Source organism: Phoca vitulina, unplaced genomic scaffold (assembly GCF_004348235.1).
Source record: "Phoca vitulina isolate PV1807 unplaced genomic scaffold, GSC_HSeal_1.0 scaffold5, whole genome shotgun sequence".
Lineage (NCBI taxonomy): Eukaryota > Metazoa > Chordata > Mammalia > Carnivora > Phocidae > Phoca > Phoca vitulina.
Genome location: NW_022589708.1, coordinates 39243189 through 39256588, shown reverse-complemented (window position 1 = coordinate 39256588; position 13400 = coordinate 39243189). Strand labels below are relative to the sequence as shown.

At 33.6% G+C, this 13400-nt stretch overlaps 1 protein-coding gene across 6 annotated transcripts in view; it reads right to left on the bottom strand.

Moving 5' to 3' along the window:
• The window catches only part of PCDH9 (protocadherin 9), a 930050-nt gene that overhangs the window by 317625 nt on the left and 599025 nt on the right, over nt 1-13400 (bottom strand). The window lies entirely within an intron of this gene.

The following is a 13400-nucleotide window of genomic DNA, read 5'->3' as shown; positions in this document are numbered from 1 at the left end:
TTGTGGTATATCTGTCCTTCAAAACGTAAACAGATAGATAAAAGCTAATAAAAAATTTCAGCAAAACTGTAAGTTAGATATCTATGATAATTGATAATAGAGTTTACAGAGTATCATTAAGTTTAAGATTAAACTTTTAATTTATTGTGTAATTTCCATAAGCTACTCTTACTGCCTGGGGAAAACATGCTAAAGTCTAAAACTTTAAGGACACCATACTGATTTTTTAATAATTACAAAGTCTCACATATTTACGATCTCACACATTTCTTCTGAATAAACATTAGAGGGTGAAAAACAATTTTAATATTTAAAAAGGCCCTTCATTTTGCTTCACTAGTACAGAGAGACAGCATTAGAGTTACCATTTTGTTCCAGCCACTTGTAATAAGAGGAGAAGTCACATTGTTCATTCAAACCTCCAATTCCCCAAACTAATAGTGCTAGGAAAGAGGCAAAGGGAATAGACAGAGTTTGAACCTCACCCTAAAGCTAATAGAAGAAAGTTCTGTCAAACTACTCCAAGCAGGAGACACCCTAAGCTACACTCAGGCCCAGAATCAAACCGAGGGACTCTTTAGGCGTGCTGGCCCACCCGACCTCCATGTCACCACAGGACAAGAAAGGAAGTAACAGTTCCTAAAATAGTGGGGAAATAGATTAAAATGTTGTAGGGCAAAATTAGCATCTTGAATTACGAGAAGAGGAAAAATATAACTGTCAGTAAGGAAAACAGAAAGAAGATGATCTCTATAGACTATAACCTTGAATAGTAGCAAAGGAATTTACAATGGTCTCAAGGTCTCCTCTCAAGGTCTCCCTTTACTTTTGCCTTTTCCCTCCATGGCGACCTCCAACTTGGTGTGGTGTGTACTGAGATCTTTGGGTGTGTGTCACTAATGTTGCAAGAGTGTGATCACATTGTAGCTAATATCAAAGAGGAAAGGAATACTTAGCTATGGAGAAAGGAGACATTATCCCAGGTGCTCATACAATTCAGGGAAAATGAGAAAATCCATGCCATGTATCAGGTTTTCTAACAGTAATCAGAATGTCTGCCTCAATTCATTCGGGGTCCAAATAAATAAGCAATTGAAGATATAAGGAATATAGAAACACACTCCAAATGAAATAGAAAATTTGATTTCTGTATCAATAGCATTTTTGGTGTAATACACAAATTATTGCCAATTTATCATTTTTGTTAACATAAAAATATATATCATAAGTGTATGTTTTATCTTGTCCTTATCTCTTCCACAGTAATTTTATTTCACTACGGGTTACTATTACTAATTCAAATATATATTAAGAGTGACTTAAATCAATAATTTATATATTTTTATTGTGTGAAGATAAGCATAACAGAAGACAGAGTGGGTTTTCAGTTTTAAAAACTCTTTATGAAAATATATGCTTTCCATATACATTTGGCAGATTATTTTGAAGAGTTGACCATTTGAGAATTTTAAAACTACTCAGTAACCACCTAAACTATGCAAATTATGCATCTTGCCTTTCCTCTGACTTTATATTTGAAAAAAAATCATTAAACTATAATTCTTTTTTAAAACTATGAAGTAGATAATAGTGTTGTCTGAACAGTCAAAATTCAGTTCCCTGTGTTCATAAAAATGCCAGCACATAGCACATGATTCATGGAAATATCCCACAGGTTTTTCCTCATTTATTTACTCAGATTATGTCTTCAGTTTAACTCAAATTTGATTAGAAATGTCATATTGTTAGGACTAGGTGTGGAAAGAGAGAGCATTTCTCACTAATAAAAATATTACTGACATTTTTGAGCTCTGATTACATCTGCCAGACCTTATTCAGGACACTTTGCTTAAATTATTTCTAATACTTTAACAGTTACATTATGATCTTAAGGGACAGAGAGCAAGAGAGCAAGACTGAAAGAACAAGAGAGATAAAGGGAGAGAGAATGGGATTGAGAAATAGAGAAACAGGGACAGAGAGAAAGAGAGAGAGACTTCACAACATCACTAGAAAGTACAGGGCGGATGTCAACCTCAATTTTCCTTATTCCAAAGCATATGTTCCTAGGGCCCTACAGATCATAAAATACCTTCCTACTCAATACCTTTTTTGAACAACAAACTAAAGCACTAAAAAGCCTTCCGACTGTGCTAGCATCATGTAAAATTGATAGACTATAGACCAATTTCTCTTCTCTCTTATGTTGCTTGTCACTTATGTCAAGACTTCACTGTACGTGGAGTATTGGTATTTCTGGCTCAAAATACCTGCACTTCTGATTTTTAAAACATAATCTACTGCACAATAGTTCTGACTTAGGAGAGATTACTAAAGAGTTACTGTTAAATATTCTATAGCTATTTCTTAAGGAGCTTAAATCAGAACTCAATATCCTCTTCCAAATGAAGAACCCTTTTTTACTTCTTTTAAAAAAATATATTTCCTGAATAAAGAGAGGCCTTGAGAAAAATATTCCAATGAGGCACCACTCTTCCTATGACAGGATGGCACCTTCCTTAAGACTCAGTGTGTTGTTCTGTGGGGCCCCTGCATCTATTTTTGGCCCCTAGATACAGCTTCACAATTGTCATAGAGTGCTTAGCATCGTAAAGAAATACAATATAATGCACACCCTTCCTTAACTAAAGCAATTTCTTTTTTCTTTCATGGAATATTTTAAAAACCAGTTCAAATTTTCTTATTTTATGCCAGTGTGAAAGCATTTTTCACCTGAACACTGAGGAATGATAAAATAGCTGTTCATATCAAAACACAAAAACAAGAAAAAAAAATCAATGAAACCAGTGCCTGCACTTTAAGAAGTTTATGGTTTAACTCCTTCCTTCCAATGAGCATTTAAATTGAAATTGTTATTATGTTATTTTTAACTGCACTGTTGATTTGCAGAGATTAAATGGTAAATTTGCCCAAAGTACAGTACATTGCCTGTTTGCAGATCTGACTATGAATTAGGTTATTACTAATTGCAAAGAAATAAAGAGTTTTCTGGCCAATTAGGAATAAATCTAGTAAAGGTCCCAAATTCTAGTAAAGATAAGGATTCTGGAATATCGTAAGATTTTCATTAATATTCCTCATATATAACTAAGTGTTTACCAGTTAAATCTATTTGTAGATGCTTGGGTTGATCTTACAGAAATGCCAAATTCCTCCACGTTATTATTCAAAAGCTCTCTCTCTCTCTTTTTTTATTAAATCTATGTAACATTTCAAATGTGTTAAATCACAATTTTTAAACACAAAATTTTCTATATATGTGAAAATGCAGAGCTAAGACATTATATTGATGATTCACGATACACTAAAAAAAAAAAAAATACCTATCTTTCCTCAACTGGTCAGCAAGAAATTGGAATTTAGGGAAGATGGGTCTCATGGTTCTTTTCTCGTGTATTAGCTGTGAGGACAGAGTTGAAGCCAAAGAGTTTGCTTACATAACTATTTAAGTTTGACTTTAATTGTTATACTGACACTAACATAATTGAAAACTTACCATGAAGCTAGAACTATTCTAAGTGAATTACATGTGTTAACCCATTGCAATCTATACAGTAAGTCTATAGGGAGGTAGTCTGGTGCTCACCCCATGTGACAGGTGTCACTGGGGAAGAGTAACTTGCCAAGGTGTTTTGGCTGGCCTGGTTTGTGCTCAGTCTTCTAGCTCCACAGCAGTTGACCAGTACAACACATTTCCCCTCAGTGTCTTTCTTTTAAGGTCTTTAAAAAGTATTTTGTGTTTTCTAGATGGATATATTTTCTAGGATATGTAAGCAAAGCCTTAAAATTCCAGAAACAAATTAAACACTGTCTCTCCCCTTCTCCCTCTCTCTCCACCTCCTCCTCCCATGTTGACGAGGTTCTCTCCTGAAAGTGGTAAGATCCTAAAATCTATAGATTAGATACTGAAAGAAAAAAAAAAAAGCATGTAAAAGCCAATGAAAACATAAAGAATCGTAAAATATGTATCAAAAGAAACAACAAACAAAACAATCATGAATTAAAAACTTTAACCAGAATTTCTGTTTGCAACAACAGTAAAAGACCAACATAGAAATCATCATTCAATGATTGAACAATGCATTTATAGTGTTGAATCTAAGTACAAGCTGAACTTCTAATGTTGACATATGATTATTTTCTGGACAAGAAATAACTATACCAGAAACTGATGTGTTTTTTTTTTTTTTTAAGTAAATAAATAATGTTTTTACATGGGGCAGTGTTACATGTCTAATTCTAATATAAGGTCAACTAATCACTGCTTTGAAATTTATTTACAATTAAATATACAGCAGGGATATCCTCATAATATTTGAATTATATGATTTAATTCATTTAAAGCCATTTTACTAAAATAGTGCATCATTAGGGTAAAGTCACCAGATTTAGAAAAAATTAAAAAAAATTAAATTTAAATATCAGATAAATAAATAATTTTTAGTCTATGTAAGTCCTAAATATTACAAGGTACATTGCAATATTGCTATATTTGGGACATACACAGACCCTCCCCAATGTCATTGTTTATATGAAATTCAAATTTAACTGGTCATCCTATATTTTATTTGGCAAACTTACTTTAGGGTTAGGGTAATTAAAATCTGGGCATATATGTATTTGTTAGTCACACTAATCAGAATAATTCCACTGGAAGAAATGTGTGTCAAAATAGTGTTAAGGTAAATTGGGGACATTCCAGACAAACATTTATAATTTTGTCAAAAATTTCAAATTGTTTTAGAACTTCATGGACAATTTATTTATTTATTTGTATGATTTGATGGGTATTAAAGAGGGCACGTACTGAATGGAGCACTGGGTGTTATATGCAAACAATGAATCATGGAACACTACATCAAAAACTAATGATGTAATGTATGGTGATTAACAGAACATAATAAAATAAAAAAATGTAAAAAAAAATAAATCTCTGGATGGGTAAAAAAAAAAAAGATGAAATAAGATACTAGTTTGATTTTATGAGTATATGTCCTTTATAGTTAGTAATTATTTCCATGTTTTCTGAGATGGTTTTATTTTGAGCTTAAAAAATAAAAACAATTTTATGCTTCTAAGAGTTAATGAAATCAGTAAGCTTCTTATTTTTAGATACGACTACTGATTTGCTTATCTCTATCTATCACTTCTACCACTCTCAAATTATTATATACACAGACATACAAATAATAGTTATTTCACCTCTAGGGCATACCACACATCCAGGGTTAAGTACTGCCATTTCTCCTTATGGGTCCTTAAAGCATGACTCATGTGACAGCATACAGCTATGGAGATGTGATTCCATCCCCACACCAATGAAAGTTGACATTACCCTTACTTTACACTAGGAGGCATATTGTTACTACAGATTTTTTCTATTATAATACTAAACACTCTGTGACCTGGTTTACTAGCTCAAATGCAAGAAAATATTACTGAAAACTTTTAAGTATTTATAATAAATGAGTACTCAAAGCTAATTATATTGGGGAATTAAAGTCATACTTTAAATTGATGAGATCTCAAACTTTCCAGCAGAGAAAGCTCATGTCCTTGCCTCTTTTACAGCCATCTTTTAACTACATTAGGTAATATTTTAAAGTCATTTCATTGTACCTATTAAAAAAATGGTAATAAAACAGAAAATGTATTGTGAATAATTAATAATAAATACTTCAAAATAATAAAGTGAACATAAGCATTTTAAAGTAAAACAATGCAGATATTGGAGCATATATATGCTTTACTATATAATTTTTATCAATCTTTAGCAAATAGTGATGTTTTGAGATCACCCATCAGATATGATAAATATGAAAAAGTCACATGAAAAGAATTCAAAGCATAAAGTGTTTAGAATCTGACACTAACGTTTTTGGGTTTTTTTTAGAATTTTATTTCTTTCTTTAAATGTGTAACAATTTTGCATTTCAGAATTCACTATGGTAATTTTTAAAACTTGATAGGAAACTTTGCTAAATAATCAGATACATGTTTAGTTTGTTCTACACTTTTCACTATCTATTGATAATAACAATAAAATATAATGATACCTGTAAACTGAGCCTGTGTTAAATGCCAATAGCCCTGTGGCCCCGAGGTCAGTGAGTTAGGTCATAGATTATTTTGATTCCACAGTCTTTGTTCTTAATAACAATTCCACATTGCCTTCCCAAAAATATCATGTACTTTCTCCCCAGGCTTTTGAATATCCTTACTCCACTCCACCTTCACCTTTGCCTGCCTTAAATGTTAAGGTTTGTCATGATTTCTTTTTGGGTTTCTTCTCTTTCCTCATAATCATATTTGCTCAAAGAATTTCATTCACCTTCTATTTTGTTAGTTTCCAATTTCCAATGCAGAATTTTATTCCTACCTCTTAGATTATTTTGTCCAGCAGCTCAAACTTTATAATTAAAGAAAAAATTAATTCCTAATCTGAGTTTTTCTCTTATATTTTCTAATTGATTTAATTGCATAATTCTCCAATGTCTCACAAACTAAAATCTTGAAAAGCCCCTCAAGTCTGTCTTTTCCCTTATCCGCCATATCCTATCCTTCCCATCATTCAAAATCTGGGTCCAACCTATTTCTCAATCCAGTTTCATTTATTGTCACATACTTGAATAATTTAATATCAACCATTTATTGAGTATCTACTATGTTTCAGATTCTGTGCTAGGTGAATAACTATATCAAATAACTGTAATTTTTATGACCAAAGTTTTATAGATTATTAATAGTCCCATTTTGGAGGTTAGGAATCTAAGACCAAGTAGTGGAGCTAATCATATTTGCATGTGATCCAAAGATAATAAACTATTCATTGCTTGCACAAGCATGCACCTTGCATAGCACCATGACCTTTCATAGCACCAAGAAACCCCCACTGGTGAGAGTGTTAGCACACATGCACACACACCCACGCACAAACATTTTATTTACTTAGACAATTTCTATTCATCCAATGTCAATTCTTGAATGTATCACTTTATCTGGGCACCTGGGTGGTGGAGCTGGTTGAGCGTCCAACTTTTGGTTTTGGCTCAGGTCGTGATCTCAGGGTCCTGGGATCAAGCCCCATGTCAAGCTCCATGCTCAGCATGGAGTCTGCTTAAGATTCTCTCTCCCTCTCTCTCTGCCCCTCCCCCCTGCTCCTGCACGTGTGCATGTTCTCGCTCTCTCTCTCTAAGGTAAAAAAAAAAAAGGTACAAGTTACCTAAAAAGAAATTAAAAAAAAAATAAAAGTATCACTTTTATCAAAAGAATCTTTATTGATTACTTATTTAAGACTTATTATATGCTAAAACCCACTTTTTTATACACTTACTATTAGCATTTATTATAGTTCACTGGTATTTAGAAGATACTGGTATCCAGGATCTTCTAAAAAAATCAGTGTTTCTTTTCCTTTTTCTTCTTTTTTTTTGGTCTTCTTACAGTTTATAAATGCTCATAGCATATACCTCATAGAAAAGAAAATTGCAAAACAATTTCAGGAACTTCACAGATTCCCAAAAACCAATTCATAGGCTTCTTCTCCTCCGACTAAGGAACTCTAGATTAAGAACTCTGGCTCTTCCAGGGTGGTATCAGAGGGTTTTTGTAAGCTCCGGAAGTCTTGGTTTTAATGTCTATTCCTAGAACCTAGTATAGTACTTGGCACCACAGCAGCCTCTACGGGAGTATTTACAGAATGAATAGATAAATTAATAAATAAGTAAATCATGGAAAAGTCAATAAAGGATCTTAAGCAAAAACTTTTGAACATGAAGATATGACCAAGACTTATATAGATTGTGGCAGACATACTTTAGGGTGGCCCTTCAGGGTCCCCACCTCCTGGTACTCACAACTGTGTGTATCCCCTTCCCTGGAGTGTGGGCGGGACCTGAGACTTGCTTCTAACCAATAGAATATGGCAATGGTGCTAGAATGTCACTTCTGTGATTAAGTTAAGTTCTATAAGATGTTATGCTGCTACAAACTCACTCTAGAGACTCTGTCTCTACAACTGGCTTTAAAGAAGTAAGTAGATATGTTGGGAGGCATGTGTATCTAGCAGCTGAGGGTGGCCTCTAGGAGCTGAGAGCAGTCTTCAGCTGATGCCCAGAAAGATGCTGGGGTGCTCAGTCCAACAAATGCAAGGAAATAAATTCTGCTAATGGTATGAAAAATCTTATTAAATTCTTCCACGGTTTGCCTGCAGATGAGAATGTAACCTGGCTGACATCTTGATTGCCGGCTTTTGAGACCCTACCCAGAGAACAGAGCCAAACCATGTTCAGACTCTTAAAGATACTGTGAGTTTATGAATGTGTGCTGCTATAAGGCACTAAGTGTTATTATTAGCAACAGAACACAGATAGTAGGTAGATAGAGGGGAGATGGGGAGATAAATATTTGGTTTATAATTTAGAAGATTCTATTCCAGAAACCTTTCTGCCCTCTGATTTTGAGGTGAAAATAGATAACAATAGATAAGTTTTGAAGTTAGATTTAGAAATATATATTTAATAAAGCGAAAAAATTAGAGTCTCCCAGGATAAAAAGGGTAATCAAATTATTATTATTATTATTATTATTATTACTATTATTACTATTATTATTATTTTAGTTGCTTGGTTTTTGGTACCTTTTTCCCCCTTTAAACTGAAATCACAGTAGGATTGATTTCTCTTTCTCTATACTATTCTCTAAGGAACTCTACATTCATTAACTCAGGGTCCAGTATTGTAGGTTCACCATGAACTGATTACGAAAATTCCATAGGGAAATGAACACAGCAGGTGACAATATAAAACTTCTGAGCAATTTTCTTTGAGTCTGTATAATTAGCTTAACCCAGGCTACTTAGAAAAATTATAAGCACAGTTCATAAAATTATTTAATACAATACTGTGCCAAAAAATCAAATTCCTGTTTAATTCTCAAAGCAAATTATGGTTAATGATTGTTTTTTCCTGCAGGTTAGTATTAGCACAAATTCTTAGGATTGAAATTTGGATTTATATATCTTTTCTGAATCTTTCAAAGTCTTTTTTATTTAATTAACTTGTTTATTTTTTCTTCCCAAAATGACAGTCTGTCTCTCATGCCCAGATATTTTAAATTCTCAATATTTCTTAGCATGTACAACTGACAGGAAGAGTATTTTAATGTAAATTTTGTAGTATTAAGAATGAATTTTTTTCTCAGCTATCAGGTGCTTTCCATTTATGTCACCTCACACCAAATGAAAATATAATTTTGAATACATTATTAAAGTTGTGGAAAATAGAGACAATTAAAAAGAAGTCAATGTTCCAAACTGAAGATAGCTACAGTTAACATGGTGCACTTCTCCGTAGCTTTTGTTTTTTCGTTCATTTTTATCTTGATAGAACACTTTTAATCTGTCTGATTGTGTTTCATGAGTTTTTGAAATATTGATTTATCCATTCAGTCACAAACACACATTGCTGGTCTCCTCTGTGCCAGGTGCTGTCATGCACAGAGAATAGAAAGGGGAGCAAATAGTCCTTACTGATCATGGGAGAGACAATTGTTAATCAAAAAATCATACAGGTTTTCTTTGAGGAAAAGGTGTGAGAAAAAAAAAGAAGAAGAAAAGGTGTAAGTGTCATGAAAAGGAAAAATCATTCCACTGAAAAGAGCACTAAGCAAGAGGTGGAATTTGTGAGTTTTATTCTTGACTCGCAAACTATGTAACTATAGGCAAAGCCTTCCCTTTTAATGCCTCTGTATAAAAATATTTTATACTGTATGGTCTGCAGGGTTCTACTAAGGATGAAATTGCCAGTAACCCAAAGCCAAAAAAAAACACAAAAAAACAAAACTGCAATCTCTCACAAGTTGTTCACCTCACTAGTGGACCACTCAACCAACTCATCTTCTTAAGATTCAATTTCCCAAATTTTCTCTTAAAAAATAAGATTAGTGTTGATAAGAACTCTGCTATGAGAGCTGAAAGGTGAGCCCACTTCCATGGGAACCAGATCCCTAAAGTCCGCCCAGAAGCATAGAGAGTTTTCTCCAACAGCCTGAGAAGGAGCTTTTTTTTTCACCTCCAGGGGAGGGGAGGGGCAGAGGGAGAGAATCTTAAGTAGGCTCCACAGCCAGAGCAGAGCCTGATGCGGGGCTCGATCCCACGACCCTGAGATCATGACCTGAGGGGAAATCAAGAGTCGGACACTTAACCAACTGAGCCACCCAGGTGCCCCAGAAGGAGGTGCTTAGGGCAGCTGGAAGATGTATATACCTGTATACATATACACACACATATGTATACACACAGTACATGTAATATATATATAACATTAGTGCCCTAGAATTTCAAACTCAATGCCAACGATGACTCTGCTGCAAAACATACGTACAGTGAAGGTGGTTTCTCTGCATAGTAAGAGCAAAAGCTGTGGAGTCAGGCACTCCTAAGTTCATAGTCTACCTCACCTACCTGTTAAGTAGTTTCAGACAAATAACTGAAATTTTCTGAAATTCAGGTGACTTATGGTACTGTCTAACTTGTAATATTGGTGTGGGATCATAAACAATACATTAAAACATTTACTAGCATTCCTGACTCGTAAGTAGACCTGAATAAATATTAACCATACATATTCTCAGGTATCAAAATTATCCTTAGTGAGAAGTTCACGAACTGATTCACATACAGTCCAGGTAGAGGCAGAAGCATAGGAACAGACAGGGCTTAAAAAAGTAAATATAATCTGCAATTTTGCACATGATTAAACAGCAGAAAATCCTTTAAAATCACATTTAAAAGAAATGCCAGATATAAAAATAACTCTATTCATGATTCTCAATGGTACAAGATTAAGCCTTAATTCGAAATTAGTGGTAATAAGTTGTTCCTGATCTGATCACATTATTGTTTTTGTTTGCTTTTAAGTTAGTCAAATTCTTTCATCGGTCTAGTTACAGTTGTTAAAAATAGCAAACTTCTACTGAAAATCCCCCTTAGTATCTTCTTAGAAGTAATGATTTTATTGAATTATACATGGAGTGTATGATCACAATAATGAGCTAACTTCTTAAAGAAATATGATTTACCCTGCTATTTGAGAATAGTCTAAGTCTCTATATGCGGAAAAGGTGACAAAACTCAGTACAAGACATTTTGCATGTGAGTGTATTATTTGCGGGGTAGCTGACTAAGTATGCTCTAAGACTCAGATGTGCCTAGAATATAGAGACACCATCTATTTGGTTGCCAAAGGATACTTGTCATGTTCTGTCCTTAAACTCCCCCTGGGTGTCATACAAACAGAGAAGGGCTGAGGTTTCTGCTGAATGATTTTATTGCTAAATTCTAAAGAGAATTTTCAAAGACTTTATTTTACTCAAAAGGTCTTTAATGGAGGCAAGTGCCAATTTACATTCTAGTCTTCCAAATACAAATGTAATTACTGAAAATCTCTGTTTAATTGCAATTTCACCATTTGAAATATACTTCAATGTATAAAATATGCTTGCTATATACACAACCATCTGGCTATACTTTTGTATAATAAACCATATCTTTGGTTAAAAACAATTAATAGAAAAAGGAAGAACTTGGATATTTCATATATTGGTTCTGAGTTTTATATCAGCCTCCCACTATATACTTAAAATAAACTTTGCATTTTGAGAATTTTAAAACATATGAAAAAATAGGAACAACAGTATAATAAGGCTCTATATATCCATTATCCAACCTCAACAACCACTAACATTTCATTGTTTAATTTATTCCCATCATTACTATCACCATTATCATCACTATTAGTATTTTGCTGGAGTATCATTAAAACAAATTCCAGACTTTATATTGCTGTTTCTATAAATTCTTCAAAATCCATCACTACCAGTAAAGGGTTTTCTCTTAATAAAACTACAACACCATTATCACATCTAACAAAATAAGTAATTCTTAATATCATTTAAAACCCAACACATACTCATATGTCCACAATTGTCTTAAAAAATTTTTATGATACTGAAAAAATAAACAAACTTACTGGTCATCACTAGAAGTTTCTTGGGCACCAGTTCATTTTATAAATTAATATACTAAGCAAGTATATATCTTGGATTTCCTATGAGAACTGGATTTCATGTGGTAATCAATGACTAATGGGTTGAAGTTCTTAATCATAAGATTTTTAAAACTGCTTCATTAAAAAGGAATAATTTCTTATGTTTATCACTTTTATATTCACTCACCGTATAATTTAACAGCATGCTCTGTAATTATTTTAGCAATAAACACAAATATCATTTTACACAATTATTTATGAAAATAATTTTGAAGTATTAATATATATATTTTTTTCTGCTTGTATATATCCCTTTACGTACCCCAGCCTTTTCAAACAGGTATTGGCTTTAAATTCATTGCATAGATGAGGATGAGACAGGGTAGAGAATGGTAAAAGGCATTCTGTTATTTTTCGAAGTTCTAAACCTACCACGCTGATTATTTTTTCAATTGCTACTAGAGAAAAAAAAAGAAAAGAAAAAAAAGTTGGAGGAATTGTGTCTTTGTGAAAAACTATCAAGAAATACAGTGGGGATCTCCGACTCCAGACATTAAAAGCATTTACTCAGCCCTGCTGGGAAGGAAAGGGATGAAAGAAATAGAAATGGAGGGGAGAGACTCTACTTGGTGCTTGTTGGGCAGACCTCAAGAGAAACCTAGTGGATTGGGATTACAGAGTCCTGAGGCTAGATTCCATGGCAGAGTCCAGGGAAGCAGGAAGATCCTAGAGTGATAAACTCACCATGCATCTGGCACCATGGAGTGAGCCTGCACAAACTCCTTTGCCCACCTTCATTTGCATGAGGGCAATGATAGTAGTTATGAAGGGGCCAGGAAGGCTGGGTTGAAGGCAGTATCATTTGAGACACATGTGGACCCAATCAAACAAGGGGCATCTCAGTAGACATGTAAGTGGGCAGATGAGCAAGGGACCAGAATATTTCAATTCTTTTTGGCATGATGTAGACCATGTAAAATTGAGAGGGGAGAAAAGTGAAGTTCCTGTCACACTAGGGAAATGGGGATTCAAGTTTTCTTTTTTTAAAATGAAAGAAAAAAAAAGTTGTATGTCCAGCATATCTAAATCATTGGCATGAGTCACATCTGATACAATAAAGACTACTGTAGATTTTACATAATATTATTTATAAAAACCATCAATTATAGCATAATTTACAAACTTTATTTTTGGGATTGCATGTAAAAACCTTCATACTTTCCTAATTTTTTTTCAAAATTCATACGTTTGATAAAATATAAAAGTTATGATGCCAACAACCCAGAAGTTTGAAAGTAAAGAAGAATATTGTAGATCAATGCCACTGTGTGT